A 16,197-nucleotide genomic window follows, 5' to 3' on the forward strand; every position below is an offset into this window, starting at 1 on the left:
GCATCTCAAGTACTGAGCACATGAAGGGTGCATCTCAAGTACTGAGCTTGAGTTACTAATTGAAATAAGAACAAATTACATGGAAACAACAGTAGAGTGGGTGAAGCTGAGAATCAAATAATTGATTGGAACATAGGGAAGCCAAAAACAACCATGCAGAAAAACAAGAAGAAAAGAGAATCCACAAAAATAAGGATAGTATAAACAGCTTCTGGGACAAATTTAAGTGGTCCAACATTCACATCATGGGGGTTCTGGAAGGAGAAGAGAAATAGTGAGAAATTGGGAATCTATTTGAAAGAATAATGAAAGAAAACTTCCTTAATCTGATGAAAGAAATAAACATGCAAGTGCAGGAAGCATAGAGAATCTTAAACATGATGAATATAAAGAGGCCCACTCCAAGACACATCAGAGGTAAAATGCCAAAGGTTAAAGAGAAAGAGAGGATCTTAAAAGCAGCAGGAGAAAAGCAGTTAGTTACCTACAGGGGAGTATCCATAAGACTGTTGGCTGATTTCTTAAAAGAAACTTTGAAGGCTAGAAGAGATTAATCCCAGAGAAGAAAAGAAATATTCCATCATGAAAATAGGGACCTACAGCCGAGATTGCTCTAGTCAGCAAAACTATCATTTAGAATCAAAGAGCAGATGCAGATAAAGTGCTTTACAGACAAGAACAAACTAAAGGAGTTCATTACCAAACCATTATTATGTGAAATGTTAAAGGGACTTATTTAAGAAAAAAAATAAGACTAAAACCATGAACAATAAAATAGCAATAAATAGTGTTAGGAACCGCCCTGCCTAGTTTCAGAAGCTGTAACCCCCCATGTCTAAGGCTGAGTGAGTGACCCTTGGATCATAAGCCACTAAGGAGACAAAGCTTATTTCCCTGGCAGGGGCGCTGCTTCTATTCCTTTTACTTCATCCATAACTGGCCTCCAATGCTTGATCGGTTAGCCAATGACAGGTAAGATTCCCCAAGGAGGGAACGACGTAAGACAGGCATGATCATGGGGAGGTCCCAGGGAAGGACTTGGGGGGCTATAGCAAAAGGGGATGATGGACCCTCTCCCCTCGGCTTTGACATAGCCCAAGTCCTTATTCTGTCTGCAAGAAGTCTCCTAATCTCTTGGCTGCCTTACTTCCCCTGCTTGACTTAAGCCTGAAACAATGCCTTAAGCCTGAAACAATGCTGGTGGTGGGTGTTGCCCTGTGCTGGAAAGGGCGGGTTCCCTGGGTGATCAGGCCTAAGAAAGAATATGTAAAATCCTGTGAAACCTGCTTTGTTTAGAATGCTCTCAATTAAATGATAAAGGTCTGGGCAGAAAAGGAGTTTGTTTCCCAAGGGTTTGTAGGCCTTCAGCTAACAGACCCTGACTCAGAATTAGTCCTCATAGTTCTTTGTATGTTATCTATTGTTTGATCCTTACTGCCTATAATGACTAATGGGCTTTACCTGTATTCCTGTGCAAAAAGAACCCAATAAAAGCCCATTGAGGAAAAGGCTCTTGGCCCTTCTCCTTTGAGAGATAGGCCACCTTTCTTCCCCAAGCAGATCATGTCTTGGTAGACTTATTCTCATCTGTGGCAGCTGGGGGGCCCTTCAGGCAGAACCCCCCCACAAAATACATATCAATTAACAACTGAATCTAAAAATTAAACTAACATGGAGCAAACAAGAAGAACAGAGACAGAATCATGGGTACAGAGGGTGTTTTGATGGTTGCCAGATGTGAGGAGGGTGTAGGGGAATGGGTGAAGAGGTGAGGGGATTAATAAGTACAAATAGGTAGTTACAGAATAGCCATGGGGATTTAAAGTGCAGTATAAGAAATGGAGAAGTAAAGGAACTTATTTGCATGATCCATGGACATGAACAATGGTGGGGGGATTGTCTGAGGGGGTGGGGGTGTTGGGTGGTGGTGGGAAAATGTGGAAAAATTGAGACAACTCTAATAACATAATCAATAAAATATAATTAAAATAAAAAATAGAAGGAACAAAATTTATGTGTGGTTGAAAATGTATAGATGTGTGCTTTAGGATTAGATTTAGCTGAGAGTGACAGTAAACCCCAAATAATGGATTCAACAAGAGAGAAATTATTGAGTTTTCATGTTAAAGTCTAAAGGAAAGTGGTTCAGGATCTTGCTCCATGGTTTGAGACATCCAGGCCTCTCGCATCTTGTTTCTTTGCTATGCATTTGGCTTCCTTCTTAAGACCATGTAATACTCTATGACTGTGCTCCAGTTCCAGCTGTCACTCCTGTCCTCCAGCCAGCAGGAAGGAGGAAGAGAAAGTAGAAGTTCTTGTCTCCTTTCTTTAAGGACACTTCCTGGAAATTGCATCCAATATTCTCCCTTACATCTTATCATTTGGAATTTAAGTCATATTGCTACACCTATCCTTAATTGAAATTAGTCCTTATTCTGGGCTGCCAGGTACTCAATTAAAAATAAGAGTTCTATTACTTGAAAAGAAGTGTAGAATGGTTGTTTTGAGACAACTGGTAGTATGTACCATAATTCAAACCTTCAAATCATTTTTTTAGCAGTGTCCTTTATTTTTTTATGCAACCAGTTTTGAGTACACTGGAAATTCTTTATGGCTACTCTACCACATAAAAAGTAAATGCTATGCCCTGGCTGGCATAGCTCAGTGGATTGAGCTTGGGCTGCAAACCAAAGCATCGCAGGTTCGATTCCCAGTCAGGGCACATGCCTGGGTTGCAGGCCACGGCCCCCAGCAACCGCACATTGATGTTTCTCTCTCTCTCTCTTTCTCCCTTCCTTCCTTCCTTCTCTAAAAATAAATAAATAAAATCTTAAAAAAATAAAATAAAATAAAAGATAACATTCTAAAAAAAGTAAATGCTATAAGAACAATGAAATTTCCATATGTACCTTAGGGAATTGCTTTCTTACATTTCCTGTTTTTTTTTTTAATTTTATTTTACAGCCTGTTTTATATTATGTTTGACAATACACACTGTAGATGTAATAATTGTCAAAGTATAGTTGAACCATTTTTAGTCTTGGCATTTAACATTGTATAAAAGATTGCTTTTTGACATGTTTGCAAGGTTAGGAATGCTAATCAGGGTAGGCTCACATCCCTTCTATATCAATTGTATTGTTTTTGTTATAGAAATCATATTACTACTTCACTTTCTATACAAACTACAGAGTTACTATATAATCACAAACTCACTATTCTCATGTTATTAAAATAAGAATGCAGATAGCTTAGTTCAATTGTATTTCTCTGCAATTTGTCTTTATCTGAGCATATTAACTATGATTTCTAACAGTACATTTCACTATCATTGGGAAAATTTAAACAGTCTGAAATAATTATGGTGTGCCTGCAAGGAGTAATGAATAACATCTTATTATTGAAAGCAGCTTCTACTTTTTATAAGGTAGATAGTAATTTCCAATTCATGGTACATGACTCTCTATGGGGTATGTCCTAGGAAACCTCCCAAAAGGGAAGTGGTATTTATAAAAGTGTATTTATCAGAACAGAGTTCTTCAAATATCTGTGTGAGGAACTCTATTTTAAAAATACAAGCAATGTTGCCCTGGCTGGCATAGCTCAGTTGATTGAGTTCAGGCTGTGAACCAAAGCATTGCAGGTTCGATTCCCAGTCAGGGCACATGCCTGGGTTGCAGTCTACAGCCCCCAGCAACCACACATTGATGTTTCTCTCTCACTCTCTTTCTCCCTCCCTTCCCTCTCTACAAATAAATAAATTAATTAAAAAAATACAAGCAATGAAAGATGTAGCACAACAAAATATTTCTTTGGTTGGTGAGGATAGTTGGGAGATAGTATCTTTTTTTTCTGGTTAGTGATTCTTATTAGTGATTTGAAATTTTACATTATGTAAAGGAGGAATGACCTAAGGGTTTAAAAAAGGACTAAACTAGTCTTTAGTTATCTTAGTGTTGATTAAAAAAATTACTTATCCCTATAAGAGTTTTTCTATACTACCCCAAACCAAATGCTTTAAAAAAATATTTGGTTTACCAGTGTCATATAGAGTAATATTGTTTTTGGTTGCCTGCTTATATGTTAGTAGCTTTTAGAATTGACAGTGGTAAAAGTGTGAGCTATTTACCCTCTATGGAAGAGGGGTCACCTAGGTATAGAACTTTTCCCTTGGGCAGTATTTCCAAAACACATCTTTCATGCCATCTTTATGATTTTCCTGTCATCTGTACTATTATTTACTTACTATTTTTCATTAAATATACTCCATTTTAAAAAACTTTAAATTAATTTAAAAAACAAACATATTATTATTACAGGTTAAAGCTAGTTTTAATTGCCACAAATAGAAGATAATTATAATAAAGAAAGGAAGAAAGAAGATAACTATAATAATAAAATGAAAGCAAAAAAATTCCCACACTGTCATTAAATAAAGAACAAAGAAAAACAATAATATCAACTTATAAATAGAATTGATTTACAAAATATATACCTAAAAGTAACTTTCTTGAGAAGAATGGATTTTTTTTGAGCAGTCAATAATAAAAGGAATAATACGTTTAATGTCACTTAGTTTAAAACAAAGGTGAAGCTCTCCTTCAATAGTATTAGTTTTTGATTTTGGTGTCACTCAACACTGAGAGTGTCACTCACAGGCATATATGGTCAGAAAGAGCCAAGGATAATCAGTTGCATTTTCTGATAAAATTGTGTGTGCTTATAGGTACAAGAACCCAGTAACGTGTGTGGGAATACAGCATGTGAAGATCTGTGTTAGATATCTAGGCCATGATCGTCAGTAATGCTTTCAAGCACTTAGGAGCATAGGTTACTAAAGATCTGAAACATTCATGCCAGGCCAGGGCACAATACCATGTGCAATTGGAATAAGACAGGTTACTGCAGTCACCAAATGTCTCATTTTAAGCCACAAGATTCTTGGGTGTATTGTAGTAGTTATATATTTTTCCTAAGATACATTATAAATGCACAATTATTAAAATGTTTTCTGGTATGATTCATAATTCACCTGATGTCCACCTTTTCATATTATCCATGAGAGAAGAGTTAGTTCTATGGACATTTGACTCAGGTAATCTGTTTGTAAAAGAGGGTTGATTTTAAGAACTGTTAAGAAATTTTCATTCCCACCAAGGTCTTTCTTTGCATTTTTCTGTATGAGAAATTTCAGAGAATCGTGTGTGTTTTAGGATAAATCAGGAAAAAACAATTTCAACACTCTCTTTAATGAATTTTTTGTAAACCTCATTTCTCTTCAATGCAGAGGCAGATACTACACTGATATTTGACAAGGCAGTGGAAGCTATTCCTGGAAGAATCTCTGGGAGGCTGTTATTGGATATTAATTTTTATACTAATAAACCATTGCTAACCCATAATTAAGGACCTAGCAGTTCTAGAGTGGTATTAGTCTTCTGAGATAACTGGGAATTTTTTTGCTTTCATTTTATTATTATAATTATCTTCTTTCTTTCTTCCTTTCTTTATTATAGTTATCTTCTATTTGTGGCAATTAAAACTAGCTTTAACCTGTAATAATAATATTCTGAGTGCACAAAAAAGGCTTCAAAACTCTCTAATTTGTGGTACATAACAACTCAGAATGAAAACAGCTGCTTTGAAACTCCACTATAAGGGCTAGAGATGAGAAACCCTCCTTCAACTCTCTTAAGATCTTGTAAGAAATCACATGGCTTTGTCATTTCTAACAATAAATGACCTTCCAATAAGCATGATTAAAATATAGAATTAAAACTTAAAAGCTATTAGGCACTGGCTTAATAGATTTCATGTTTGGATACACTTTTATTTGGAAAAATTCTCAATTTTTTTCACTAGTAAAATGTACTTTAGACACAGTCTCCAAAGATTTCTTTGAGCTCTATAATTTTATAATGTTAATATTTGAAGATCTAAGCTGTTTCCACTGCCAATTTCCCCAAATGGATAAGGGGACAGTAATGAGTAAAGATGTTTCTCTTAAGTTTGTCAGTTAGGGATTTAAAAATACCTTTTCTAATGAATTCAACAATCATCTATTGGAGGTGATACTAGAATCATCAGCTATTGGAGGTGATACTGATATCACCACCTGGCCTTTGCCTTAGAGATGTTCACTTTCAAATGAAGGAGAGAGGCATTTAGATAATGCATACCAAACTGTGATAAGTAATCTATAGTTATTTACAGTGGGAAAATGAGGGAAAGAGAAGGATACGATCAATTCTTGGTAGAGGACAGCTTTAGAGGAGTAACACTTCAGAGAACTTTTAAAAATAAAGAGTTTGCCTGATGGAAAATGAGAGAAAGCCATTTTAGATAGAATGAGCTGCTTAAACAAAAGCATGATGGTTTGATTAGAGATGGATGAGGTACCCTCTGGTTGTGCATAGGTGGTGTTAGGAGTGAGTGGAAAATCTGGTGTGTATTGGAATTACTTGGGAAAGTGTTTGAATACCACACTGGGGAGTTTAAATATTATTGTATAGAAATATATTGCATGAGCCGTTGGGAACTCTAATAGTGGTATGATGCCATTCAATTTTATTTTTTTATTATTATTTTTTTTTACTGGGAGCAATTTGAAGGGGTTAGGATCGGAAGCAATTAGTAAGGAGTTTATATAGTCACCTGATCAAGAGGTGATAATGAGTTAGTATGGGGCAATGAGAAGGAGAGACAGCTGTGAGAGACAGATTTAATACAGATAAATAGGACTTAGCTATTGATATGTAAATAAATAATTATAACTTAGTGTTATTAGTCTTGTAATAAAAGCACATATATGGTAATGTAAAAGGTCAAAGAAAGCTTCATAGACAAGAGAGTGTTTAAAAAAAGTAGAGATTTACCAGGTATTAAGAACTTATAAGCAGAAAAAGCAGAATGACATATGATTGCTCTGGCTACCATGATAGGTGTTCTCAGTTGGGTTCCACATTAGAATTACCTGGCAAGTTAAAAAAAAACAAAACTATCACATAAAAAAAAAGTGATAGATTTTTAGTAAGTCTATTTTTTAAACCTTTCCAGAATTACCTTGGAAGGTTTAAACAAATCTAAAGGTTTTAAAAAAATCTTTCTCTATTTGTGTGACAGGAAGTATAATAGTTTTACAACTTGGAGCAAGGTGCTATCTTGGAGTTAGGCTCTTACCCTCCCACAGAGCCTGAGAGATAGGGGCACCATTTTTCTTGATAATTACTTTTCTTTTTTTCCTTTAATTTATTTGGGTGACACTGGTTAACAAAATTATACAGGCTTCAGGTTGCACAATTATACAGAATTATACAGAACTGTACAGGTTGCACAATTCTACAACTCACCATCAGTAAGTACACTGTATTGTGTTTTCCTTCCTCAAGTCAAGTCTTCATCCATCACCATTTATTTCCTCTATATCCTCCTTTATCTACTCTTCCTCCCTCCCCACTGCATTCACCACCTTGTTGTCCGGGAGTTTTTCTTTTCTGCTTAATCCCTTCACTCCAACTGTCCCCACCCAGTGTCCTGCCACCCAACAGCTGTCAATCTGCTCTACATTTAGGAGTCTGCCACTTGTTATTTTGCTTGTTAGTTCAAATATGAATGAAATCATACAGTACTTGTCTTTCTCTGATTGGCTTATTTCCCTTAGCATAATGTTCTCCAGGTCCATACATGCTGTCGCAAAGGGTAAGATTTCCTTCTTTTACGGCAAGTAGTATTCCATTGTGTAAATATATGACATCTGTTTATCTACTCAGCTATGATGGACACTTGGGCTGCTTCCAAATATTGGTGTTTGTAAATACTATGCAATAAATGTAGGGCTGCATATATTCTTTTAAATTAGTGTTTTGAATTTCCTTGGATAAATTCCCAGAAGTGGAATTGCTGGGTCATAAGGCAGTTCCAATTTTAATTTTTTTGAGGTAAATCTGTACTGTTTTCCACAGTGGCTGCATCAATCTACATTCCTACCAACAGTTCACGAGGGTATCCTTTTCTCCACATCCTCACCAGAACTTGTTTGTTGATTTATTGATAATAGCCATTTTGACAGATGTGAGATGATATCTCATTGTGGTTTTAATATGCATTTCTCTGATAATTAGTGACATTGAGCATCTTTTCATATGCCTAATAACCACTTGTATGTACTCTTTGGAAAAGTGTCTATTCAGGTCCTTTGCCCAATTTTTAATTGGATTGTTTGTTTTTGGGGTATTGAGTTTTATAAGTTCTTTATAATTTTTGGATATTAACACCTTATCAGATGTATTGACAAATATGTTCTCCCATTCAGTGGGTTCTTTCCATTTTATTGATGATTTCCTTTGCTGTGCAAAAACTTTTGAGTTTGATGTAGTCTCATTTATTTATTTTTTCTTTTGTTTTCCTTGCCTGAGGAAAGGAATATCAGAAAAGATATTGCTATGAGAAATGTTCAAGTTTTTACTGCCTATGTTTTCTTCTAGGATTCTTATGGTGTCGAGTCTAACATTTAAGTCTTTAATCCATTTTGAATTTATTCTTGTGTATGGAGTAAGAAGTAGTCTAGTTTCATTTTTTTTGCACATATTTGTCCAATATTCCTGATACCATTGACTGAATAGACTGTCTTTAGTCCATTGTATGTTTTGCTTCATTTGTCATATTAATTGAGTATAAAGATGTGGGTTTATTTCCGGGCTCTCTATAATGTTCCATTGATCTATGTGGTTTTTTATGCCAGTGCCATGATGTTTTGATTATGGTGGCTTTGTAGTATAGTTTGATATCAGGTAGCATGATTCCTCCAACTTTTGTTCTTTCTCAAGATTGCTGTTACTATTCAGGGTCTTTTGAGTTTCCATAAACACTTTTGAAATATTTGTACTAGTTCTGTGAGATATGACATTGGTATCTTGATAGAAATTGCATTGAATCTATAGATTGCTTTGGTTAGCATAGACATTTTAATAATTCTTCCTATTCATGAACACAGTATGTGCTTCCACTTTTTTGTATCATCTTTAGTTTCTTTCTTTAGTGTCTTATAATTTTCTGACTACAGGTCTTTTATATCCTTGGTTAAATTTATTCTTAGGTGTTTTAGTCATTTTGAAGCAATTGTGAATGGGTTTTCTTTGTTTCCCTTTCTGATAGTTCATTATTGGTATGTAAAAATACAACTGATTTTTAGGTATTTATTTTGTATCTTACTACTTTACTAAACTCATGTATCAGTTCTAGTAGTTTTTTGGTGGAATCTTTAGGGTTTTCCATATACAGTATCATGTGTTTTTGTGACTAATGACAGTTTTACTTCTTCCTTTGCAAATTGGATGCCTTTTATTTCTTCTTATCTGACTGGTGTGGCTAGGACTTCCAGTACTGTTGAATAAGAGTGGTGAAAGTGGACATCCTTGTCCTGTTCCCCATCTTAAGAGAAATGCTTGTAGTTTTTGCCCATTCAATATGTTTGTGATAGGTTTTTCATATATGGCCTTTATTATGTTGAGGTATGTTCCCTCTATTCCCATTTTGCTGAGAGTTGTTATCATAAATGGATACTGGATATTATTAAATGCTTTTTCTGCATCAATTCATATGATCATGTGCTTTTTATCCTTCATTCTATTTATGTGGTATATCATGTTTATTGATTTGTGGATATTGTACCAACTTTGCATCCCTGGAATACATCCCACTTGATCATGGTGTACAATATCTTTAATGTATTGGTGGAACTTATATGCTCATATTTTGTTGAAGGTTTTAGCATCTATGCTCAGGTATATTGGCCTGTAGTTTTCTTTCTTTGTAGTGTCTTTATCTTATTTTGGAATTAGGATAATGCTTGCCCTGTAAAATGAGCTAGGGAGTCTTAGAAATTTCTAAGTTTTTTGGAATAGTTTGAGGAGGATAGGTGTTCTTCTTGGAATGTTTGATAAACTTCACCTGGGAAAATACTGGGGCCAGGACTTTTCTTTGTTGGAAGTTTTTTAAAATTATTGCTTCAATTTCACTAGTTGGAATCTGTCTATTCAGATTCTCTGATTCTTCCTGATTTAGTTTCCAAAAATTATATATTTCTAGAAATTTATCCATTTCATCCAGGTTGTCCAGTTTGTTGGCATATAATTGTTCATAATATTTTCTTAAAAGTATTTATATTTCTTTGATGTCAGTTGTTACTTTCATTTCTGATTTTATTTGGGTCTTCTCTCTTTTTTCCTTAATGAGCCTGGTTTAAGGTTTGTCAATCTTGTTTTCTTTTAAAGAACACTTTCTTGGTTTTATTGATCTTTTGTGTTTTTTAAGACTCCATTTCATGTATTTCTGATCTGATCTTTATTCCTCCTATCCCCTTTGTGCTTTGTTTGTTGTTCTTTCTTATGTTTAAGTGTCAAGTCAGATTGTTTATCTGAAATGTTTCTTGTTTCTTGAGATAGGCCTGTAATGCCATGAATTTCCTTTTTAGCACTGCTTTAGCTGTGTGCCATAGATTATTGGTTGTTGTGTTCTCATTTTCATTTTTTCAAGGTATCATTTGATTTCTTCCTTGATCTCATTGTTTGTTTTTTTTTTTTTGTTTTGTTTTAGATTTAAGCCTTTTATTTTTTTCACCCCCCTGGGTAGAGGATGCTCTTTGCTACTCTTCTAGCCCCCAAGTCCTCTGCCTTTCACAATAAGAAGAAACATTATTTTCACTGTATGGCTCAGAACATGCCTAAGCTTTGGTGGCTGACTTGTAATGGGTCAGAATGCATGCGGAAGGGTTGTTGGCATTAATCCACCTGGGCATCCAGTAATGAGTCAGCCAGTCAGCCTGGCCTGGGTAGTGGTGTTCAGAGATTTGATGGTAATGATAGCCTTCTTTAGTTTTAGGAGTGTTGAAGGGAAACTTTTGGGCTGCAACTGCTATTATTGCATCATCAACCTGATGTTCAGTATAGTCCTGTAAAATCCTAAACCAGGAATTCTTCGCTGAGGTAATGCCATCACTGAAGGCTTCTTTCCGTCACCAGAGAATCTCCTTAGGTATCAGGTTGGAGTCCTCAAATGTCTCTCTCAGCAGATGTTTTTCTACCACATTCTTGGGAATTCTCATATCTACTGGCAGAGACAGGTAATAGAAACAAAATCGATGATCCAGGAATGGAACTCTCAATTCAAGGCCATAGGTGGCAGTAGTTTGATCTGCATGGACAGCATCAAACAGTTAGAGTTCCTTCAGGAGCCTCTTATTCTCCTCCTCAGCTTCTTCAGGGGACGGAGCCTTGTGAAAATATATGTAACCCTGCATAAGTTCATCTGAACCTTCTCCAGAGAAGATCACCACACTATCTGTGTTTTTTTGAATGTACTTGGAAATTAAGTACATATCCACTGAAGCATGAACTATTGTAATGTCATAAGTTTCCAAGGAGAATATGACTTCATTGAGGGCCTGAATACCTTCTCAGAGTTAAAGAGGACTTCATGGTGTTCACTCCCAATATGATTTACCACCTTTCTGGAAGGGATAGTCCTGATTTGGAAGGTCCTAACCCTAAATCAGGACTGTCTTCCACGCCAATTGCAAATGTCTGGAAAATGTACTGGACTTGAGCTTCTTTTAGCTGCTTGGACAGGGTGGCAGCAACCAAACTGGAATCCAAGCCCCCTGATAAAAGACAGCCAATCCTCCAGTCTTTTATCAAATGTTTCTTAATGGCATTGTTAAAAAGTATCTGGAAGTTGCTCTTCATGGTTTCTGTTTCAAAACCTGGGAATAAATTCTCCACACTGTCATAGAAGGCATGCAGAGGCTCATCTCTGCCGTGATGATATTCAACAATTTCCACTGATGCAACTTTGCCATTTGGCTTCAAATCCAATACTTCATAGTGTCCCAGGAGAAATGGCTCCACTTTTAAAAAAGGAGCTGTGGAGTACTTCAAGTTAACAAGACCTTTAGCTTCTGAACACACAGCCAAAAATCCATCTTCTGCCATAGCTTTAAACAAAGGTGTGACTATAGGTATCTCTGCCCATGAACACTTTCTTATGGGCTGTATCCAGTCAAATAAACTCAGATACCCTATCCAACATGCAAACTGTTTGCTCAATTCCTCCTTTGTAATAAAGATGAAGGATTACCTCACCACCCACTTTGGTTGGATATTCAAATTCAAAATGGCATTGCAGCTTCTTGTGGTTGTTGATTTCTCCATTGTAACATAGCCACAAATAAGGACATTTCTTCATGCAAATTGGTTGTAACCCAAACAACTGGTCAACCATGCCCAACTTGTGAAATCCAAAGCAGCAGTTGGTATATCTGTTGACATTCTCAAAGGGAAATGCATCCGGACCCCTGTGTGTAATATTCATGGCACTCAGACACTGAACAGAGAGGCAGTCATTGCTGCCAAAGAGGGCTCAGATGCCACACATGGTGCAATGGAGCTACAGGGCTCTCTGAACACAAACGGAAGGTTAGCCTCTAGTGGTGGGGCGGAGACACAGGCTACAGTCAGCTGGGTGTCATTGTTAATTCACTTATTGTTTAGTGACATGTTATTCAACCTCCATGTCTTTGTGTGTTTTTCAGTTTTTTTTCCTGACTGATTTCTAGTTTCATATCATTATGGTCAGAGGAGATGCTTGATATGATTTCAACCTTCTTAAATTTATTGATACTTGTTTTGTGTCCTAACATGTCCTATGTACACTTGAAAAGAATATATATTCTGCTGCTTTGGAGTGAAATGTTTTGATGATATCAATTAAATCCATTTGATCTACTGTGTCATTTAAGCCTGCTATTTCCTTGTTGATTTTTTGTCTAGAAGATTATCCATTGTTGTTGATGGGGTGTCTAAATCCCATACTATGACTGTATTACTGTCAGCCTCGGCATTTATATTTATCAAAATTTGCTTTACATATTTAGGTGCTTCTGTGTTGGGTACATAAATGTTTACAAGGGTTATATCCTCTTGTTGGATGGCTTCCTTCATCCTTATGTCATGTCCTTCTTTGTCTCTTACTATACACTTATTTTCAAGTCTATTTTGACAGATATAAGTATTCCTACACCAGCATTATTTTTTCATTTCCATTTGTATTAAGAATCCTTTTCTATCCCCTTATGTATAATCTGTGTTTATCTTTTGTTCTGAGGTGGGTCTCTTGTAGACAGCATATATATGTCTTGTTTTCTTATCTATTCAGCTACCTTATGTTTTGATTGGAGTATTTAAGCCATTTACATTTAAGTGATTATTGTTAAGTACACATTTATTGCCATTTTATTCTTTTAATTATGTTCCCCTTTCTTCTACTTCTTCCTCTTCCTCTTCCATCTTCTTCTCCACCTCCTCTTCTTCTTTTATGTATTTTTCCATGACCGTATTTTCCCCTTATCCCTTTCTCCCTCCTGCAATCACCACACTATTGTCTATGCCCCTGAGTCCTTTTTCTTTTTGCTTGATCCCTCCACCTCCTAAATTCAACCATAACTGTTATCCTGCTCTATGTCTATGAGTCTGTCTCTATTTTGATGTTCGTTCAGTTTGTTCTTTGGGGACACATATGAGTGAAATCATGTAGTATATATATCTTTCTCTGACTGGCTTATTTCACTTAGCATAATATTCTCCAGATCCATCTGTACTGTTGCAAAGGATAAAATTTTCTTCTTTGTGGCTGAGTAGTATTCCACTGTATAAATGTCCCATGGTTGTTTTATACACTCATCTACTGATGGACTCTTGGGTTGCTTCCATATCTTGGTGGTTGTAAATAACTCTGCAATGAACATAGGGGTGCTTATGTTCTTTCAAATTAGTGTTTTGTGTTTCTTCAGCTATATTTCCACAAGTGGGATCAATGAGACAAAAGGCAGATCTATTTTTAAGTTTTTGAGATAACTCCATTCTTACTGCTCTCCACAGTGGCTGCATCAATCTGCATTCCCACTAACAGTGCAAAATGGTTCCCCTACCTTGTCTTCCAAATCACCAATTCAGTTCTCTGCTTTATTCAACCTACTGTTTAATTTTCCTAGTGTATTCATGATTTCTGATTGGTCATTTTTTATGGTTTCTATGTCCTTTTGCATGCTGTTGAGCATCCTTATAACTATTATTTTGAACTCTATATCTGATAGATTGATTGCCTCCATTTCATTTAGCTTTTTCTGGAGATTTCTCCTGTTCTTTCATTTTGGGGTTATTTCTTTATTTCCCATTTTTGCTGCCTCTTTGTGTTTCTTTCTATGTATTAAATAGATCTCCTATGGCTTTTTGTATTCATGGGTGGCTTTATGTAATAGGTGTCCTGAGGGTCCAGTGGCACAGTCTCCCTAATCACCTTAGCTGGGTACTCCTGGAATGTCCCTTGTGTGGGTTATGTGGACCCTCTGGTTGTAACTGAGCCTTGATTGATATTGGCCTGTTCCTGTGTGGGATCAATCCTCAGACTGGCTGACTCTGAGGCTCAACCCTGACCAAGGTGTGCAAGTTGCTGTGCAGGTACTGACCACATGAAGCAGAAATCACCTCAACAGGGTTTGGTGCCTGCCGAGATCTCCCTTTGGATAGACTGGTTGTGAAGCTTATTGGGCCCTGCTCTGATGTTGTCTGAAACTGGCCACTGGGTGTGTTGGTTCTGTGGTCCCTTGGGGGCTACTATGGTGTACCCCCTGTAAGATGTTGCCTATGACTGGCCTTTGGCAACCTTCTGGAGTTACAAGTGATCCATAATTTGTGCCTGCTCTGTTGGGCCTGGGCATGTGCAGGAGGAACCAGCCTGTACACCAAGGCTGGATTTTACCAGTGCTGGGCCCAAAAGCAGGTCAGGAAAAGTCCCAGGACACACTGATGAAATTTGCCTCCACCTGCTTCTGCCTACCTCTGTCTGTTGGCTGCCTCTTAGGCTCAGTCACTGAAAGAGCTTCTGGCTATACTCAAGAATGATTACGTGTGTGGTATGAAAGAATGACTTAATACAGGGATAGGATACTGGCAACTGTCTCTTCAGCTTGTTCCCCAGAGCCACAAATGCCAGTCTCTCCTCACATGATTCCAGTCTCCTCTGGCCTTCCGCCTCAGGGCATAGCATGAGTGGCTGTGAACAAAATTTTGTGTGATTCTTTAAGAGGGTGCCTTTTTCTTTAGTGGACTCCTGCCTCTCCCTGGTGGAGAGAAACCTTGCTGCTTCTTATAGCCAGATGTTACATGGGTGTCTCTTCCTGGCTGTGGTACTCTGGGCTTGGAGCTTGGGCCTGGGGTTGAAACCTCACACTTCTCAGGGGGAACCTCCTGCAGCTATGATATCAATACAGAACCTCAGCTGCTGCTCATATGGGTAGTGCCAGGCTTTTTCCCTGTCTCTGCCCTTCCTATGAGTCTTTTTTTAAATATATTTTATTGATTATGCTATTACAGTTGTCCCATTTCCCCCCTTCTCTCCCCTCTACCCTGTACCCCCCTCCCACCCACATTTCCCCCTTTAGTTCATGTCCATGTGTCATACTTATGAGTTCTTTAGTTTCTACATTTCCCGTACTATTCTTGCCCTCCCCCTATCTATTTTCAACCTACATTCTATGCTACTTATTCTCTATACCTTTTCCCCCTCTCTCCTCCTCCCACCCCCCTGCTGCTAACCCTCTATGTGCCCTCCATTTCTGTGGTTCTGTTCCTGTTCTAATTGTTTACTTAGTTTCTTTTGGTTTTGCTTTAGGTGTGGTTGTTAATATTTGTGAGTTTGCTGTCCTTTTACTACATGTCTTTTCTTTATCTTCTTTTCTTAGATAAGTCCCTTTAGCATTTCATAAAATAAGGGCTTGGTGATGATGAACTCCTTTAACTTGACTTTATCTGAGAAGCACTTTATCTGCCCTTCCATTCTAAATGAAAGCTTTGCTGGATACAGCAATCTGGGATGTAGGTCCTTGTCTTTCATGACTTGGAATATTTCTTTCCAGCCCCTTCTTGCCTGTAAGGTCTCTTTGGAGAAATCAGCTGACAGTCTGATGGGAACTCCTTTGTAGGTTACTGTCCCCTTACCTCTTGCTGCTTCTAGGATTCTCTCCTTCGTTTTTACCTTGGCTAATGTAATTATGATGTGCCTTGGTGTGTTTCTTCTTGGGTCCAACTTCTTTGGGGCTCTCTGAGCTTCTTGGATTTCTTGGAAGACTGTTCCCTTTGCCAGATT

At 37.2% G+C, this 16,197-nt stretch overlaps 1 pseudogene; it reads right to left on the reverse strand.

Annotated features, from left to right (window-relative positions):
• Positions 1–10,588: 10,588 nt before the first annotated feature.
• Positions 10,589–12,444, reverse strand: LOC114492857 (annotated as a pseudogene).
• Positions 12,445–16,197: the final 3,753 nt, after the last annotated feature.

Source organism: Phyllostomus discolor, chromosome 1, assembly GCF_004126475.2.
Source record: "Phyllostomus discolor isolate MPI-MPIP mPhyDis1 chromosome 1, mPhyDis1.pri.v3, whole genome shotgun sequence".
Lineage (NCBI taxonomy): Eukaryota > Metazoa > Chordata > Mammalia > Chiroptera > Phyllostomidae > Phyllostomus > Phyllostomus discolor.